Raw genomic sequence first — 18,420 nt, forward strand, 5'->3', positions numbered from 1 at the left:
CCACCAATATCCACCTAGATCAGTCCTTTTCCTTTAGGAAGCAATGGTCCCCATTGCATTGAGTGCCTCCATGAGATGGGGAAACCTTTGTTGAACCTGGCCCCTAGTGAACCACTTGTCATGGTGAAGGAGTTGGCCTACTTGGACAACTAGATATAGCTTTATCCTCTACTGGAAAGTGTTATTGATCTAAATTTCCATGATTTGATCAATTATGATATGTTCCATGCAGTATGGGTTTGGCTCTATTAGTGTGAGTCCTTTTTGCAATATCGAATGTGTCCAACAATGGTGGAAAGTATGGTCGAAGGTGGTCCATATTGAATACTAGGTGAAAGCCAAGGAACAATGGAATGTTGAGCTTGAAGGTATTTTCCCTTATAGCCTTGGTGATGGTGTATGGCCCATATCAGAGTGGGCGAAGCTTATGGTGGGGCCCACCAAGGCATTCCTTCTGTAGATGTAGCCAGACTTTTCTGCCCACCTGGAACTTGTGTGGCACCGGATGTTGATCATGTCATTGCTTGTACAAAGTATTGGATTTTTCCAACATGTCATGGACCTACTGGAGGATGTTATGAATGCACTCAATGAATTTGTTAGCCCTATTTGCTTCGGACCAGATATGAGCCAAATATGTGTGAGTAGCTGCAAATGGTATGACCACATCAATGGGACATAGTAGCTAGAATCCCAATCCAAATTGAAAGGGATTTTGGCTAGTTGAGCTATGGAGAGCTTTGTTGTGGTTGTGTTATACATATGGGAGGCTTTCATCCTAAGTGTGTGAATGCTTCGAGTTGTACATGCGCAAAATGTGTATGATAATCCTATTGATGACCTTTGTTTCGCCATCAGTTTGGGGGTGGAAAGTTGTGGACTTAGTGAGCTTGGTATCCAACATTGACCAGTGACTTGACCAAAATGTACTTAGGAACCTGTTTTCCCAATCTAAGATAATGGAATATGGATCCCAAAGTGTACCCACTCATTCAAAGAAGGGCTTAGCAGTGGCTTCTGCTGTGATACTATTCTTGCAGGCCACAAGAATGGCCATGTTAGAGAATCTATCGATGACAATGAAAACACAATCATTACCATGCTTAGTATAAGGAAGGCCAAACATGTAATCCATGGAGATGGATTCCCAAGGTTGCCTAGAAGTAGGCAGGGGAGTACATAGGACTTGCTTCTTAATGGTCGGTTTGGAAATGACGCATGGATTGAATGATCTAATGTACTTCCCAACATCCTATCGAAGGTTCGACCAATGAAAATACTTTTGTGGCACTGCCACTATTTTCTATACCCTGAAATTTCCAATGACCCAACTGTAGTGTGCCTCCAAAATCATCTTGGAACAATCACTTGAAGGAACACAGATGTGTCCGAGGTGCCATAACAGTGCATCCTGGAGGTGAAAATTTTTAACTTTCTTTCCTTCCAGGATCATTTGGTATGTGTTGACGAATTCTAGATCACTCTTGTAGAGACACAACCATCCAAAGTCACGTGCCCACAAGAGTCGATCACAATGGTCCACACCATAACCAATGGTCGGCTGAGACTATCTATGACATTATTAGTGTTTCCCTTCTTGTAGTTGATGCTCAAATGGAATTGTTGCAAATATGCGGATCATTTTATGTGGCAATCATTCTGCAACTTTCCTTGTGTCTGTATGAACTACAAGGGTTAGTGGTCTATGTGGATGATCATTTCATTCCCCAGAAGTAATGCTTCCATTTTCGGCAGGCCTACACAATGGAATACACCTCTTTTTCATAAGTGGGATACTTTCAAACTGTATCTAAAAGTGTCTCACTGTGATATTCCATCAGATGCCTATGCTTGGTAAGAACTGCACCAATAGCATAGTAGGGGGGCTCTGTCTCAATTTCAAATGGTTGTTGCAGGTTTGGAAATGTGAGCATTGGTGCAGAGAGGAGGTGATGCTTCAAATTGACAAATTCATTTTGTTAGGATTCAGATCAAAATAATTTTGCTTTCACTCTACCCTTGATGACTTGACTCAAAGGCCAAGTGATATGAAATAATCCCAACACGAACCTTACGATAGAAATTGGAAAGACCCAAGAAGTTGCAGAGCTTTATTAGACTGGTTGGGGTTGGCTAATTCAGAATAACTTGTATCTTAGTTGGGTCCACATGGAAACCTCTCTCATCAATGATGTACCCAAGATATTGAACCTAGGTCATACCAAAAGTGCATTTCTCCAAATTGGCACACAATTTGTGATGTCACAGGGTTTGGAGGACCTATCGAATATGGTGTATGTGCTCTTCCCAACTTTGGTTGAAGATTAGGATGTCGTCCAGGTACACCACTATGAACGAGTTGGTGAAAGGCCACAAGATGTCATACATCATCCACATGAAGATTGTGGAGGCATTCATCAACTCGAAAGGCATGACTAACCATTCAATAATGCCTTCCTTGGATTTGAAGGCGATCTTCCATACACGGAGGGTTCAATAAGTACCTAGAGATAACTGAAATTTGGGTAAATCTTGTTGAATTATTTGGCACCATTGAGCTGGTATAGAAGGTCATCAATCTATGGGATTGGTTACCTACTCCAAACAATGATCTTATTCAATGCCTGATAGTCAATAAACAACCTCTAGGTTCCATCCTTCTTCTGTACCAACACGATCGCACTGCCACAGTGTGATGAAATCAACCTTATCTGCTCTTTCTACAATATCTCTTGAATCTTCCTTTTGATCTCTTTGTTCTCCAAAACAGAGTGTTTGTAGATGGGTCCATTGGGTAGCGGCATGCTCAGGTTCAGGTCCCTAGAGTGCTTGACTTGACAATGTAGGGGTACCCCTGTGGGTGTGGTCAATATGTCCTTGTATTCTGCCATTACCTTGTCCATCTCTTGTTGTTGTACGGCGGAGCCCTATTTGGAGGACATGGAGGTGGCCACAATATTCTTCTTTCCATGAGGGTGAATCATTATGAAGAAAAATTTCCTCATCTGAGAAATGATCTTACTGCATTGCTTTATAGAGATCAAAGAGATGGTGGTAGGCGGTGCTACCTCTGATATCCTATACAACGTATTGCCCAAAGTAATAATAACAGTGTGAGGCCTAGACTCATACATAACATGGCACTTCCACAAGTATGATTGGCCTAATAATACATCAAAAAATTCAAGAGGAGAAACATCACACAATACCTCATCTTTGAAGGGCTTTATGCTACAGGGGAGGCGACATTGTTGGCTGACACGAAGATATCGTCCTTGGTGAAGCCACCCAATAGTGTACGACTGCGGGTTTGGTGTGGTTGGTAGGCCTAGCCTCTTCATGACTTCTACTGAAATGAGGCTCTTTTGGCTCCCGCTGTCGAAAATGAACTATAGCGAGGAACCCTTCACCCACATCTATGAGTCAAAGAGGCACTCCCCCTCCTCTGGATCTTCAGGCTCAATATTCTGGACCTTAGTGGTTGAAACAGTGGCACTAGGCTCTGCATCAATAATCTACTTCCCTTTTTCATTCCTCTTGTCAGATTCTAACTCACAATCAGGACATGTATATGATTTAGAATCCTTCAGCTTGGCCACCAACGACTGCTTGGCTTGACACTCACTCTTGTTGTGAGTGGGGCTCTTATGGAACTCACACCACTTTCCCATGTCCTTCTTTGTCTTCGTGATTTTGTTATTTTCTTGTGGCTTCGACGGGTTGTCTTGGGTCACCCCACCTTGGATTTGTTCTTTGTTCTGTGGTTTGGGGTTGTCGTGCCCTTGCTTCAAATTCATAGATCCAAATTATTGCTTCCTCTATTTAAACTTATGCTCGATCTTGACAACATATCGATATGCGGAATCAAGTGCAGAGATGTCCAGGAACTCCATTTTGTCCTAGATGTACTTATGTAGACAACCATGGTACTTGAGTACCAAATGATGCTCAGAATCCTTGATACCCATCTTCATGTGAAGGGCATGAGAAACATTTGTAAACTCTAACACATCTTGGTCCCTTCCCTGCTGCAATGTGGTCCACTTTATTATTTGTCTTTATAGCTCCCAACAGGGTAATATTATTTCTTGATGGCATCTTAGAAAGAATTCCAAGTGGGTGTGGTTGAGAACAGAGAGGATTCCCTCTCATCCTTTTTCTCATAGTAGGTTTCCCACTAGTCCTTGACATGGGGGCCGATTTTGAGGAGTGCAAAAGAAATCTTTTCCCGATTGGAAAATTCATGAACTAAAAAATATCCTTCCAACAGATTTAACCATCTATCTATAGTGTCTGCATCTATCTGGCCTCCAAATATGTGAATTTCAAAATTAACTTGTACCTTAAAAGGAGTGGCACCTCCAAAGCAGCTACTGGATGAAGATGCATCACATGTGGGTAGCCGCCAAAGGGCATGGGAAAATTTATCCATCATCATATTCCTCTGTTGCTCGAGGGCCTCCTCGAAAATATTTTGAAAGGATATCCTAGCGCCTCGTCTTTATTTTATTCCACCATGGGAGGTCCTCGGGGTTTATGTTTGGTCAATTTAGTGAGGTCTAAATTGCTACTTTAAAATGTCAACCCAGGGTTCGTAAACTGACGAAGTGAAGTGTACTATACGTACTAGATAACCATTTCCTTAGTCTTTTGTCGTTTTTTGTTTTTTTTAAATTTGTTTTTGGGTTTATCTTTCCCTAATGTGAGATGATGAAAATGTGATAAAGCAAGTGAAATATGGATGATTATGGTGATTTCTAAGTGGTTTTTCAAAACTTAAAAGAAAGCAAGCTTTAAAGTGACTGAAATGAAATTAATCCTTAAAAAGAAATAAAGACATCAAACAATGAACTAATGACATCTGCCCAGTATCTTTGTTGCTGAATGAAAATGAAAGTGAAATCTACACTAAATTCAATTAAAAGTAAGAACAACTAATCCACACTATTTCAACTCTTCAACTCAATCTTCCTTGTGAAAAGATATCATGAAATGTTAAGCAATGTGAAATCTAAAAGAAGTTAAACTGCATAAAAGAAGCTAATCACACTACTTTAACTCTCTTGACCTTTTGCCTTTCAGCTTAATTTACCCTGTGAGAACAATCATGAACAAGTCAAGCAATGTGAGGTCTAAAGCAAACTAAATCAAGCTATAATGAGTGATATTCTGGTTCCTAATGAAGTTACTTGATTATAGAAAGAAACCATTAACAGATGAATAGCATGATATCTAAGAACAAAAAATAAATGCACTACTCAAGGAAATGATAGTACTGGAAATCAAACTTCAGAAAATAAGAGTCAGCGACAAAGACAAGATGATCTCGTATGCCAATAGTGATAAAAAGAAAAGGTGAAAAATTGCCCCGGGCTGCCTAAGAAAACCTGCAGAAAACACTGATCAGTTGTAACCATAAAAGAGCAGCAATGAAAATATAAATCAACAGAAATCAAAAATCTTTGTTATGTACAGCTAATATACATGATGAAATAAAACGCAGCATTTAAATGACAACTGTACAGCTAATATACATGAACAAAAAAAAAAAAGTAATGCAAGAGTTAAAGGACAACTGTACAAGGCTTTAGTAAGCAGGGGCCCTCTGCCACTTCAGCCGATTCAACAAACAGCTACAAGCGTAAGTTTAAACCAGTCTTCTCATTTATTAAACAACAATGTAAAAGTGCAGTGGGGAAACACAACAACTTTGAATTACATTAACAGAGATTAACTTTACAGCGTTCATGGACGCGTTATTTATAAGGAAAGAAAGCTAAACAGATTAACTACATCTACGCTATTAACCACGCTGCCAGAGACATGTAAATCCTCTTCAGCCTGGATCTAGGTAACTGTCATCATGTTTATTAAATCCGAGAGGTATGGCTGTTGGATTCGCGCTACCAGGATGTCTTCGTGGCTAAAGACTGTGCCACGTAGCTTCACGTGCTAAAAAACAGAGCTACGCAGAGCCGTGCCACCGCTGAACACTTCCGTTGACTATCCTTTGCCCCCTGTTTGACCGCGGGCTTTTATGGCCGTGCTGGATGATCTGGAGGGACACGTTCCATGTCCTTGACTCCTGGAACTTGCCCATGTGGCTCGTTCCTTCAGAGGACACCTGTAGCATGGTGTTTGAAAAAACGGCTGCGGAATCTTGTGTCAGCTGCAGAAACCTGGGTCGGCTGCAGAAACCTGTGTCGGCTGCGGAAACTGAGAAGCTTCCGCAGCTGTCTGAACAAAATTCTAAACCAAACAACAGTCATCAGCATAGTTAGAAAATCATGTCAAAAGCTCTTTTTTAAACTAAAATACAATGATTTAATCAGCTAGGTGGATGAAATGAATGGAAAAAGAAGGCTGAGAGGGTGTATAGGAAGGTGCAGGTTCGAGGCTCAACATACCCCCACTGTGAAGGTGTTGCATGTCCTCATGCAACCAAAACTTAGTTATTTTCCTTTAATCCATATGCTCTGAGGCTTCTGCAAGAACATCTAGCCCTCTTCTCTTTCTCTTTGATGCTAAAATAGTCCTTAGTTTCCTGACTAGACATTTGAACTTAATATTAATCAATGCCCTGCTCAACTTTTTACACTTTTTCTTCAGCTTCCTGTTCTTCTTTTTCCACAGTCCTAAATGGAGCATAGTGTTATCATGGACAATCTTGTCTACCTTACTCTGCTCTTTGAGTGCTTCGTTTTCCTGTTTAATGTGCCTATTTAGGACTTCCAATTCAAACACTTCCTGTTTTAAAGACTGTACTTGTGCATCAAGTGGCAAGGTGGTGCTTGGTCCTGCAGCTGATTGTTCCAAGGACTCTAGGTAGTTATATACCTCTTGCTGATTAGGATCTAGTTTTGGTGTCTTTCTTGGGCTAGGCTCAAAATCAAAATCTGGTGGAGGAGGAAGACTGTCCTCTCTTTCTGGCCGAAAAGGGCTTTCATCACGTGGAGGACTTGACTCAATGTCTGGCTGAGCTAGAGCTTTTTCAGGTGTTCCTTCACCTAAATCAATAAAGTGTGATTGTTTTTCTTGGGTTACACTTTTCTTTCCTTTTAGCCTACTGCTCCTCCTCACGTGTGGACTAGTGCTCTTTTCCTGTGCACTCTGTTTTCCTTTTTGTTTCTTTGCTATGGCAGCAGCTTGAAGATGTGCTAATCTTTCTGCCAAAGTTTGAGAATCTTCCTCTATGGATGGTTCAGGGGATGGATAGGTTTCTTGAATGATTACTTTGCCCTTGTCCTTCTTCTGTTTCTTGTTTTTAGCTCCCTCTTCTTCTACTTTCTGAATAGTTTCCTGAATGTCTATTGTAGGAGAGTCTTGGGCTGTAATATTCTTTTCTTTCCTCCTACTTCTCTTTGGAATTTTTGGGGGACTGCTTCCAGAGGTTTCAGTCAGTTCTTGGAAGTGGTTTCTTGTCAAAAACTTTTCCCAAGTATCCTTAGTGTTTTTCAACTGTTCTTCAAGAAGGATTTTTATGAACTCGTGATGGTAAAGATGGGGTTCAATATTGCCTACGTGTTTTTGAACAGTAAAGCTCATTTTCTTCAAGCTTGATAACAGAAAATAAGGCAAATTAAGGGTATAACCTTCCATAAAATTCATTATTAGCCTGGCATGATACATGTACATGGAGCCAAAACGACCCTCGCATGTGATAAATTTCTGGATAAGTAATAACAGAGGGGACCATTCTTCCTTTATTGTATGCACAGGGATTCCTTTTGTAAATATAGAGGTATCCATACCTGGGTTTTGTAGCATTGTTCTCCCTATTTGATCTTCCACACTTCTGTTTTTGAACCACCTTTCACCTTCTTGCGGAAGACTTGTTGCAGCTGCTATTGTGGCCTCGGTCACTGTAAATTTCAAGTCTCCAACCTCCACTGTTTGTCCATTAAAAGACCTTGCAAAATATTTAGTCACTTCTTTGTTATAGCCCCTGAAATTTTGAATGAATCTCATCCACCTTGCTTTCTTCAACGACTCCTTTGTTTGAGGATAACCCTCCAGGTATTTTGGTCCTTCCGGTTCAGTTCTTAGCAGTTTTCCCATTCTCGGTTTTAAATTCCGACTGGAAATTCTACTGCATATGACGGTTCAGGAAAAAAAATGGGCTGATTACGGGGTTCTCAGGGTAACTGGAGTGGCCGTAATTGAAGTTCGGAATGTATGTGGTGACTGTGGCCAGGGTTTGGAGCAAGCTGTAGTGGACGCAGTGGAAATGGAGAACAGGGAATGGTATGAGTACCGAGGAAGTAAAGGGTAAGCAACAGTAACGAGTTTAATATCGAATGCATGCGGGAGTGAAGTGATAAATGGGCAGAATAACGGCTGAGTCATTTTGGATCGGATGACTTGCACACACGTCTCAGCAGACGGCTGCGGGAATTATGGTGAAGGAGAGCCGTAGTACAGTCGGTCACGTCTCCAAAGTACGGCCAATAAATGGGAGAGCAGTCCATCTCGAGTTTAAATTTAGAATGATCGTGGGACCGTTGTGGAATGACATCGTGGAAGAGGAGTGGTATGGGGCTTGCCGTATCAAATCATTGCATTTAGTGGAACTTGCCATGGTTTAATAACTATGCATAATAATGACATTAAATTGTTATTTGGTAGAGATTTTTGATCATACCTTTGGAAGTTTTATCATTTTTTTGATTAAGGCTTCTGACCCATTGTTGTTCTTTGATCTTGAATATGCCCCATGTCTTTGCTGCACTTGGTGTTGATGACACTAATCTTTGACTGTGATTTTTTTTTGAAAACAGAGTGATTCCGGCTGTAAAGACAGAGTGATGCTGGCTACGGAAATCATTTCTGGCTGCGGAAACTGGTTCTGGCTGCGGAAACGGTTTCCAGCTGCAGAAACTAAGACAACACCCCTTTAACTGCACAAAGATAGTTAGAGAAGAACTAACTAAATAAAATAGTCCTGAGAGGGACTTTTATTGATGGAATGAAATGAGATGAGTGGAATGAGATGGAAATGAAGTGGAGTGAAGATGGAGATGAAAATGAGATGGATGAACTGAAATGGCAAATGAGGTGGAGTGAAGATGGAAAGAAAGAGAGATTTTTTTTTTTTTGGAAAATATAGAGTGTCAGGTGCCCCTGATTTTCACTCTACATTTTCTGTATAAGACTGCCAATCTATGATTGGTTTTCAGGCTTATACAAAAGATTTTTTTATTTTATTTTATTTTTATTTTTATTTTTTTATTTTTTTTCAACTGAAAGAAACAAAGACTAGGCTGATGGAGGAGAAAGATTCCTCTCCACCAGCCTCATTGCAGAATTTTCTTGAAACATTTTGACAAATTCCTCTTTTGAGAGTGGCTTATGATAAATTTTCAATCGGTGGCCATTCACAATAAGAGGAGTTTGAAACTCATCAATGGTCTTGACTCGAACTGCTCCATTGCTAAAGACTTTGTCAATCTCATATGGTCCAAGCCAATGAGTCTGAAATTTTCCTTTGAAGTCTTTAAACTTGGAATAAAACAGTAACGCCCAATCTCCTTTTTGAAACTTTTTCTCTTTGATATATCTGTCATGCCACTTAGTTCTTTGGTGCTGAACTAGATCAGTCCTTAAAATTGCATCTTGTCTTATTTCATCTAGCTCATTCAGCTGCTCCATTCTGTGCTTTTGGGCTTCTGATAGATTCATCCCCAACTGAACTGCTATTTTGAAGGTCTTGACTTGAAACTCAATGGGGAGCAGGACTTCTTTCCCATAAACAAGTTCATAGGGAGAATGTCATGTTGTATTCCTCCATGTGGTTCTATAGGCCCATAAGGCTTCAGGAAGCCTTTCTGCCCAATCTCCAGTTTTGGTGATGATGTTCTCAAGGACTTTGTTTGTAGACTCCACTTGGCCATTTGCTTGCGGATGGTACGGAGTAGATTTTCTATGCTTGATTTTGTATTCTTCCATCAGCTTCTCCATCAAATTAGATGTGAATTGACTTCCCTGATCTGTTACAATTTCTCTTGGGACACCAAAACGAGTAAAAATATCTTCAAAAAGAAATTGAACAACTGAATTTTCAGTGGCAGAAGGCAATGCCTTGGCTTCTATCCATTTAGTAACATAATCAGTGCAAACCAATATATACTTCTTTTGTTTAGATGGTGGATTAATAGGTCCAATGAAATCTAAAGCCCATTTTTCAAAGGGTTCGATGAGTACCTGTGGCTGTAATGGCATTTCATTTGAAAGAGTTGGTCTCCCAATTCTTTGGCAGCTGTCACACCTCCTGACATATTGTTTCACATCTTTGAAGAGAGAAGGCCAATAATATCTAAAGAAAGGATTTTATAGGCTATCCTCTTGTCAGCGAAGTGCCCATCGCATGGCTCATCATGACATGCCTTGAGGATGTCAGGCATTTCATCTTCCCGAACACATCTTCTGATCACACAGTCTAGCCCTGTTTTGAACAATTCATTAGAAATCCATGAATAACTCGAACTCTCCTGAATAATTCTTCTCCTTTCATTAGGAAATAAATGTGGAGGTAGTTTCCCTGTAACCAAATAATTAGCAATATCTGCATACCAAGGAGTTTTAGTAGTTATTGCAAACAAATATTCATCTGGAAACTTATCCTCTACAGGAGAATCTTCGTTAGTATTTTGGATTCTAGACAAGAAATCAGCTACTGTATTTTGTTTCCCTGGGCTATCTAACACAGTAATATTGAATTCTTGTAAAAGTAAAAGCCATCTTGTAACTCTGCCATTAGGAACAGGTTTTTTCATGAGATATCTAATTTCAGAATGATCAGTATGGACAAAAGTTTCATAGCCTGTTATATAATGTCTAAACTTGTTGATTGCATGAACAACAGCTAAGAACTCTTTTTCAGTCACAGTATAATTTAACTCAGTGGGAGTCAAATTTTTACTGGTGTAGTAAATGGCATAAGGAACTAAATCCTTTTGACCCAACACAGCTCCTAGAGCTGTATCTGAAGCATCTGTAGAAATATGGAAAGGAAGTTTCCAATTCGGCCCTCTCAAAATGGGTGCTTCAGATATTCTTGTTTTTAAAGTTTCAAATGCAGATTGACAGTCAGGATCCCAATTGAATTCACAGTCTTTTGTAAGTAATTTGAAGAACGGAGATGCTATCTTAGTGAAGTTTTCAATAAATCTTCTATAATATCCAGTAAATCCAAGAAAACTTCTAACATCTCTTTGACAATTTGGAATAGGCAACTTGGAGATGACTTCAACTTTTGATCTATCAACTTTAATCCCATCTCCTGAAATATGATGTCCTAAAACAATCCCTTCAGTAAACATCATAAAGCATTTCTCATGACTTAATGAAAGGTTTGTTTCTTTACATCTTATAAGGACTTTTTCCAAATTCTCTAATGCCTCTTCAAATGAATTACCATAAACTGTAAAATCATCCATATAAACCTCTACACAATCATGAATTAGATCAGAAAATATTCCTAGTACTGCCCTTTGAAATGTTTCGGGTGCATTACATAATCCAAAAGGAAGTACTCGGTAAGCAAAAGTTCCCCATGGAAAAGTAAATGTGGTCTTGTCCCGATCTTCAGGTGCTACCTGAATCTGATTGTAACCACTAAAACCATCCAAAAATGAGAAATACTTTTTGCCTGCTAAAGTATCTAATACTTGATCAATAAAGGGTAAAGGAAAGTGATCCTTCAAAGTTGCTTTGTTTAATTCCCTGTAATCAATGCAAACCCTCCATTTACCATTCTTTTTAGGTACTATAACCAAGGGAGAAACCCATCAGCTATTTGAAATTGGATAAATGAAGTTTACATTAAGTAACTTTTGGAGCTCTTCTTTCACTATCTCCCTAAGGTTTGGATTCATCCTTCTTTGAGGTTGTCTGATTGGCCTACTGTTTTCCTCAATGTAGATGTGATGAATGCAAGTCTTAGGGTCATTACCTTTCATATCGGTATACTCCCATGCAAATGCAGTAGAATGTTTTTGCAAGATTTTGGTTAGCTCTTCCTGCTGTGATTTTTCCAAGTTTTTGTTGATATTCAATGTTTTTCCTGGAAAAATCTCAATGGCAGAACTACCAAACTCTTCCATAGAGAAAAGATACATTTGTCTAGATGATAGACACTCAATGTCAGAATCCAACTGAAATTGTGTGTGGTCATATTCTAAAGATGGTTCAAAGTTTTCTAATGTGTTCAGAATTTGACTATCTTCACTAATCTCAGAAATGGTAAAGACAGGTTGTATAGTATCTTCATCATCGACCCACTCATCTTCTTCTATTTCTGTTATTGCCTTTGCTGGAGGATACAGATTGAACTTCTTTGTTGAATTACCATCCAAAATATACATATCCCCAGACCTACAACTGATAAAAGCATCAGCTGTCGCTAGCCAAGGTCTTCCTAAAATAAGAGGATGTCCTCCTAGATTACTCTTGGGAGTTAAAATCATGAAATCGACTGGATATTCCCAAGAGTCTAAGGATACTGGAATGTCTTCTAATACACCATCTGGTTTGATAATTGATCGATCTGCAAGTTGCAGTAAAGTAGGTGTAAAGAGAAGGTTAGGAAGTTTTAGCTGTTCCATAGTCTGTCTACTCATAATGTTGATAGCAGCCCCTAAATCAATCAAAGTATTTGGTATTTCTACCCCATTGATATGTGTTTTGACAATTGGACTACCGGGATCTACATATTTCTGCATAGTAATTTTTCCCATCATGATATCTGCAATTTTTCCTACCAGATGGATTCTTCTTGTGACTCTTGGTTTCTTTCCTGGTCTTTTAAGGCTCAACTCCTTTATTGTTTTTGCTAGAATAGGAATCTCTTTAATGGCTTGTAACAAGGGAATCTTGATACAGACATTCTTCAATTCATATAGAAAATTATAGTCAGGCAACCAAATTTTTTTTCCACTCCTTTGTCAATTTGCAATCTTTCAGGAAAAGGAGGTGTGGATAGAGATGCAGGTTGCTCAACTATGGGAGTTGTGGGGGTTAACTCTTTTTCTTTTTCTTTTTGAATACTTGGGTTTTGAAGAGATGCTTCAGAACCCTTATTGGCTTCAAGAGAATCTTCCTCAAAAATGCTTTGCTTTTGAGCATTTATAGAAGGCTTATCTAAGACTCTACCTGATCTGAGTTGTACATCATTGAGAGGAACAATCATATAGGAAGGAAATTGTTGACCTTCCATCATGTAAGCATTTTGAGGGTTTTTATTATTGGGGTTTGGAAATGGCTGAGAGGGAAGTTGATTTGACTTTTGTTGGAATGGAAGCAAGAGTTGAGAATTTGGATTCTGTTGAGAAGGTTGTTGTGGAAATGGCAATGATAGTTGTGGATTTTGATTTGGAAGTTGTGGAGCTTGTTGGTTTTGAAAAGATGGGGGATATTGATAAAATTGAGCAAATCTCCCATAAGGATTTTGCATACCTTGTACCCATGATTGAAAAGGATTTTGAGGTTGGGACCAAGGTTGTTGCCAAGGATTCCAATTTGGTGGGGGTTGAAAATTCATAGAGTTGCTAAACCCTTGATTTTGTTGCCCCTGCCAAGGTCTCCTTGCAACAAAACAGAGAGATTCGATTGTATTTGGATCTTCTTGAAAGACAGATTTGAGCCCAGGAATTGAAGGACAATCCTTGGTCTCATGATTTTCTGAACAGATTACACATGTTTCTACAACTTTTGCATCCAAGGGACATTCCCTTAGAGCATGTTTCTTCCTACACTTTGGGCAAAAGATGGCCAAAGCCTCAGCTTCTGCTTTCTGCTTATTGTGAATCTTAAGGGTGTCTAGTTGCTCACTAAGACTCCCTAAGATGTCAGTTTTGAATTCATCAAGCATGTTGCCAATCTCAGCCCTACTTCCTGATCCAGTTGCAGATTTGTTTGCTCTGATGAGAGAAGGATCTCTAGGCCCTTTTTGAGTTTTAGATTTCCCCCTTGAGAGATGGACACATAACTCTGCTATATCAGAAAGTGGAAGTTGAGATATATCTCCCTTTCCCATCATGTTCAAAATATCTACCCATTCATCTCTAATGGCTTTTAATAGAAGGGCTTTCAAGGTCTCCTCATCTAAGTTACTCATTTTTGCTCTTTTCAGGTTGTATTGAAATCTTTCAAGTAACTCCTCCAAGTTTTCATCTTCTCTTTGCACCATTTTGAATACCTCATCCTTGTGATTGGTGGGCATACAATAGTCCAGGTACCTATCCAAAAATGCTTGTTTCATATCATTCAAAGTCCTAATGGATTGAGTGAGTAATCCCATGAACCATTTCAAAGCTGCTCCTTTCAATGTTGAAGGAAACAGTTTGAGTTTTTGAGAGTCTTCCAAATAATCATAAGTTCGACACACGACCTCAAACTCAAATAGAAATGTTTCAGGGTCCTCATTCCTGAACCCATGGAAGTTTGGGAGGACAGATGGTGAGATGTTTTTCATTGTGGCTCAGGAGTCCTCATCGACTATAGGAAATCCGAATGAGTTATCCCCATCCCTATTTCCGCCAATGTTACCTCTACCTCCTCCATTGTTTCCTCCTCCTCCTCTACCTCTACCTCTACCAAATCCAGTTGCTCCTTCCTCTGTCATGATAGTTTCCTTGGAGACTTCAGAGTCTTCTGGTTCTTCTACTAAGGGTGAATGAGAAGGAATTTCTCCCTCTTCTTCTTCAGATGATTCTACTTCTTCAATTACAATTTGTCTCTCTGTAGAAGGAAGGAAAGGATTTCTTTCTAGTTCAGATTCGATGGAAGGTGTGGGAGAGTCGACTCCTGCCTCTTGAATTCCAGGAATCCTAGGGCTAGGAGTGTAAGTTGGAGATGATGGAGGTGTCTCTTGTCTATTCCTTGAAGTAGATGGAGTTGTAAAAATCGAACTTTTGGCTCTAGCTAAAAACCTTCCCCTAGAATCTCTTGCTCTATGCATGTCATTTTTTTATTTTTCTTCAAGTCGGGCTAATAATTCTCTTTCTGATCTTCCAGGTCACTCTAGGTGCAAGAAGAGAGCATACTCAAGAAACTATTAAACCAATAACTTTCTCTTTTCTGATCCTCCAGATCACACTAAGTGCAAGAGGAGAGCATACTTTGAGAGGTTATCAATTTTCCTTTCTTGAAATTTTCTTATTTTTTTTTTAGAAATTGGCTACCTAATTTCACTTCCCTGGCAACGGCGCCAAAATGTTTGGTCAATTTAGTGAGGTCTAAATTGCTACTTTAAAATGTCAACCCGGGGTTCGTAAACTGACGAAGTGAAGTGTAGTATATGTACTAGATAACCATTTCCTTAGTCTTTTGTCGTTTTTTGTTTTTTTTAAATTTGTTTTTGGGTTTATCTTTCCCTAATGTGAGATGATGAAAATGTGATAAAGCAAGTGAAATATGGATGATTATGGTGATTTCTAAGTGGTTTTTCAAAACTTAAAAGAAAGCAAGCTTTAAAGTGACTGAAATGAAATCAATTCTTAAAAAGAAATAAAGACATCAAACAATGAACTAATGACATCCGCCCAGTATCTTTGTTGCTGAATGAAAATGAAAGTGAAATCTACACTAAATTCAATTAAAAGTAAGAACAACTAATCCACACTATTTCAACTCTTCAACTCAATCTTCCTTGTGAAAAGATATCATGAAATGTTAAGCAATGTGAAATCTAAAAGAAGTTAAACTGCATAAAAGAAGCTAATCACACTACTTTAACTCTCTTGACCTTTTGCCTTTCAGCTTAATTTACCCTGTGAGAACAATCATGAACAAGTCAAGCAATGTGAGGTCTAAAGCAAACTAAATCAAGCTATAATGAGTGATATTCTGGTTCCTAATGAAGTTACTTGATTATAGAAAGAAACCATTAACAGATGAATAGCATGATATCTAAGAACAAAAAATAAATGCACTACTCAAGGAAATGACAGTACTGGAAATCAAACTTCAGAAAATAAGAGTCAGCGACAAAGATAAGATGATCTCGTATGCCAATAGTGATAAAAAGAAAAGGTGAAAAATTGCCCTGGGCTGCCTAAGAAAACCTGCAGAAAACACTGATCAGTTGTAACCATAAAAGAGCAGCAATGAAAATATAAATCAACAGAAATCAAAAAGCTTTGTTATGTACAGCTAATATACATGATGAAATAAAACGCAGCATTTAAATGACAACTGTACAGCTAATATACATGAATAGAAAAAAAAAAGTAATGCAAGAGTTAAAGGACAACTGTACAAGGCTTTAGTAAGAAGGGGCCCTCTGCCACTTTAGCCGATTCAACAAACAGCTACAAGCGTAAGTTTAAACCAGTCTTCTCATATATTAAACAGCAACGTAAAAGTGCAGTGGGGAAATACAACAACTTTGAATTACATTAACAGAGATTAACTTTACAGCGTTCATGGACGCGTTATTTATAAGGAAAGAAAGCTAAACAGATTAACTACATCTACGCTATTAACCACGCTGCCAGAGACACATAAATCCTCTTCAGCCCGGATCTAGGTAACTGTCATCATGTTTATTAAATCCGAGAGGTATGGCTGTTGGATTCACGCTACCAGGATGTCTTCGTGGCTAAAGACTGTGCCACGTAGCTTCACGTGCTCAAAAACAGAGCTACGCAGAGCCGTGCCACCGCTGAACACTTACGTTGACTATCCTTTGCCCCCTGTTTGACCGCGGGCTTTTATGGCCATGCTGGATGATCTGAAGGGACACGTTCCATGTCATTGACTCTTGGAACTTGCCCATGTGGCTCATTCCTTCAGAGGACACCTGTAGCATGGTGTTTGACAAAATGGCTGCGGAATCTTGTGTCAGCTGCAGAAACCTGGGTAGGCTGCGGAAACCTGTGTCGGCTGCAGAAACTGAGAAGCTTCCGCAGCTGTCTGAACAAAATTCTAAACCAAACAACAGTCATCAGCGTAGTTAGAAAATCATGTCAAAAGCTCTTTTTTAAACTAAAATACAATGATTTGATCAGCTAGGTGGATGAAATGAGTGGAAAAAGAAGGCTAAGTGGGTGTATAGGAAGGTGCAGGTTCGAGGCTCAACAGTTTACGAGGCTGGTCTTGCAAAGGTTCAACCAGTTTGAGCCCTAACTCTTTATACCCTAACCTCATTGGGGACATGCAAATAAAACAGAGAAAGAGCAGACCATTCTACCACTGATCCAATCTTATGTAGGAATAGAACAAAATATAGATATAAACATAAACATAGAGATGCAGTATAAATAAAACTTCATTTCATTAATATCAAAGAACTAAAATATGCTTACACACATAATGGAAATAAACTAGCTTGGGAAATGGTAACTTATCTCTGAGAAGAGATGTGTCGGCTACATGTCTCTGAAATGTGTTACAATGAGGCTCGAAGGTTTATTTATTATTGAGAAACAATGAAAAACCCTAAACATCCAAAAACCTAACCCTAGGATATGAAGTGCCAAAACTATGGGCCTCATTGGCTTAAATTGGTACATGATACAATCTTTGTTAGAAACACATGATACCTCATTAGAAATATATATCCTAGGATGATAAATCTCAACTTAAATCATTGGTTAAAGGCTCATGTTTGCTCATTTCCCAAAAAAAGGTCGTTTAGGGCCTCAAAACGAATCTGGAAGTTCAGGACCCAAAAAAATGCCAAAAATAGTAAATTGTGCTATAATTAAGGAAACTGAAAAATTTAAAGAAATAATGGTGGGGTCTAAATGGAATAGGAATGTGGCCACCAATATCTACCTGGATCACTTAAACTTTTTTTCCTTGTATTAGGGCTTTAATTGCCTCCATGCCTTCAAGGTTAATGCCCAACTCTATATCCAACTCTTTGAAGCCTTCATTCTATAAATACAAAGCCCTAGAATATGCCTTTTCCTGCCTGATTTTGTTAAAGTCCTTTTCCATAAGCTTTTTCTCTTTACTAACTAACAATGAAGCTCTGCTTAAATCATGATATATCATCTCACTAGTCTTCCTATGCAAATGGATCTTCTTAGGCAGAGGGACATAAATAGTGTTGAGAGATAAGTCCAAACTCTAAATTTCAACTCCTATGGGGAGTAACTGGGTAATGGGATAAAATAGGGAATTTTTAAGTTGATTCTTCTCAAGGTCCATTATTTAAAACAACCTAGTCTGAGAAGAAGATGAGGTCTATTTCATCAGCTGGGACATCATCTCTCCCTACAACTATTGATTATTTTCCTCAATTATTTGATAATCACTTAATGTTGCATCTAAGATAGAAGGGCTTCCTTAAAATGTGGTAACTTTCAGGTGTTTACAGCTAGAAGGTGCATTATGCTCAGGATTTTCCAAACTCATATACAAGCCTGGTTGATCAGAGGTGTTTTCCATTAACTTTACTTGTATTCCTTCCTCACT

This window comes from Pinus tabuliformis, chromosome Q (assembly GCF_031772625.1).
Source record: "Pinus tabuliformis cultivar Carrire ecotype Pingquan chromosome Q, CPIR1, whole genome shotgun sequence".
Lineage (NCBI taxonomy): Eukaryota > Viridiplantae > Streptophyta > Pinopsida > Pinales > Pinaceae > Pinus > Pinus tabuliformis.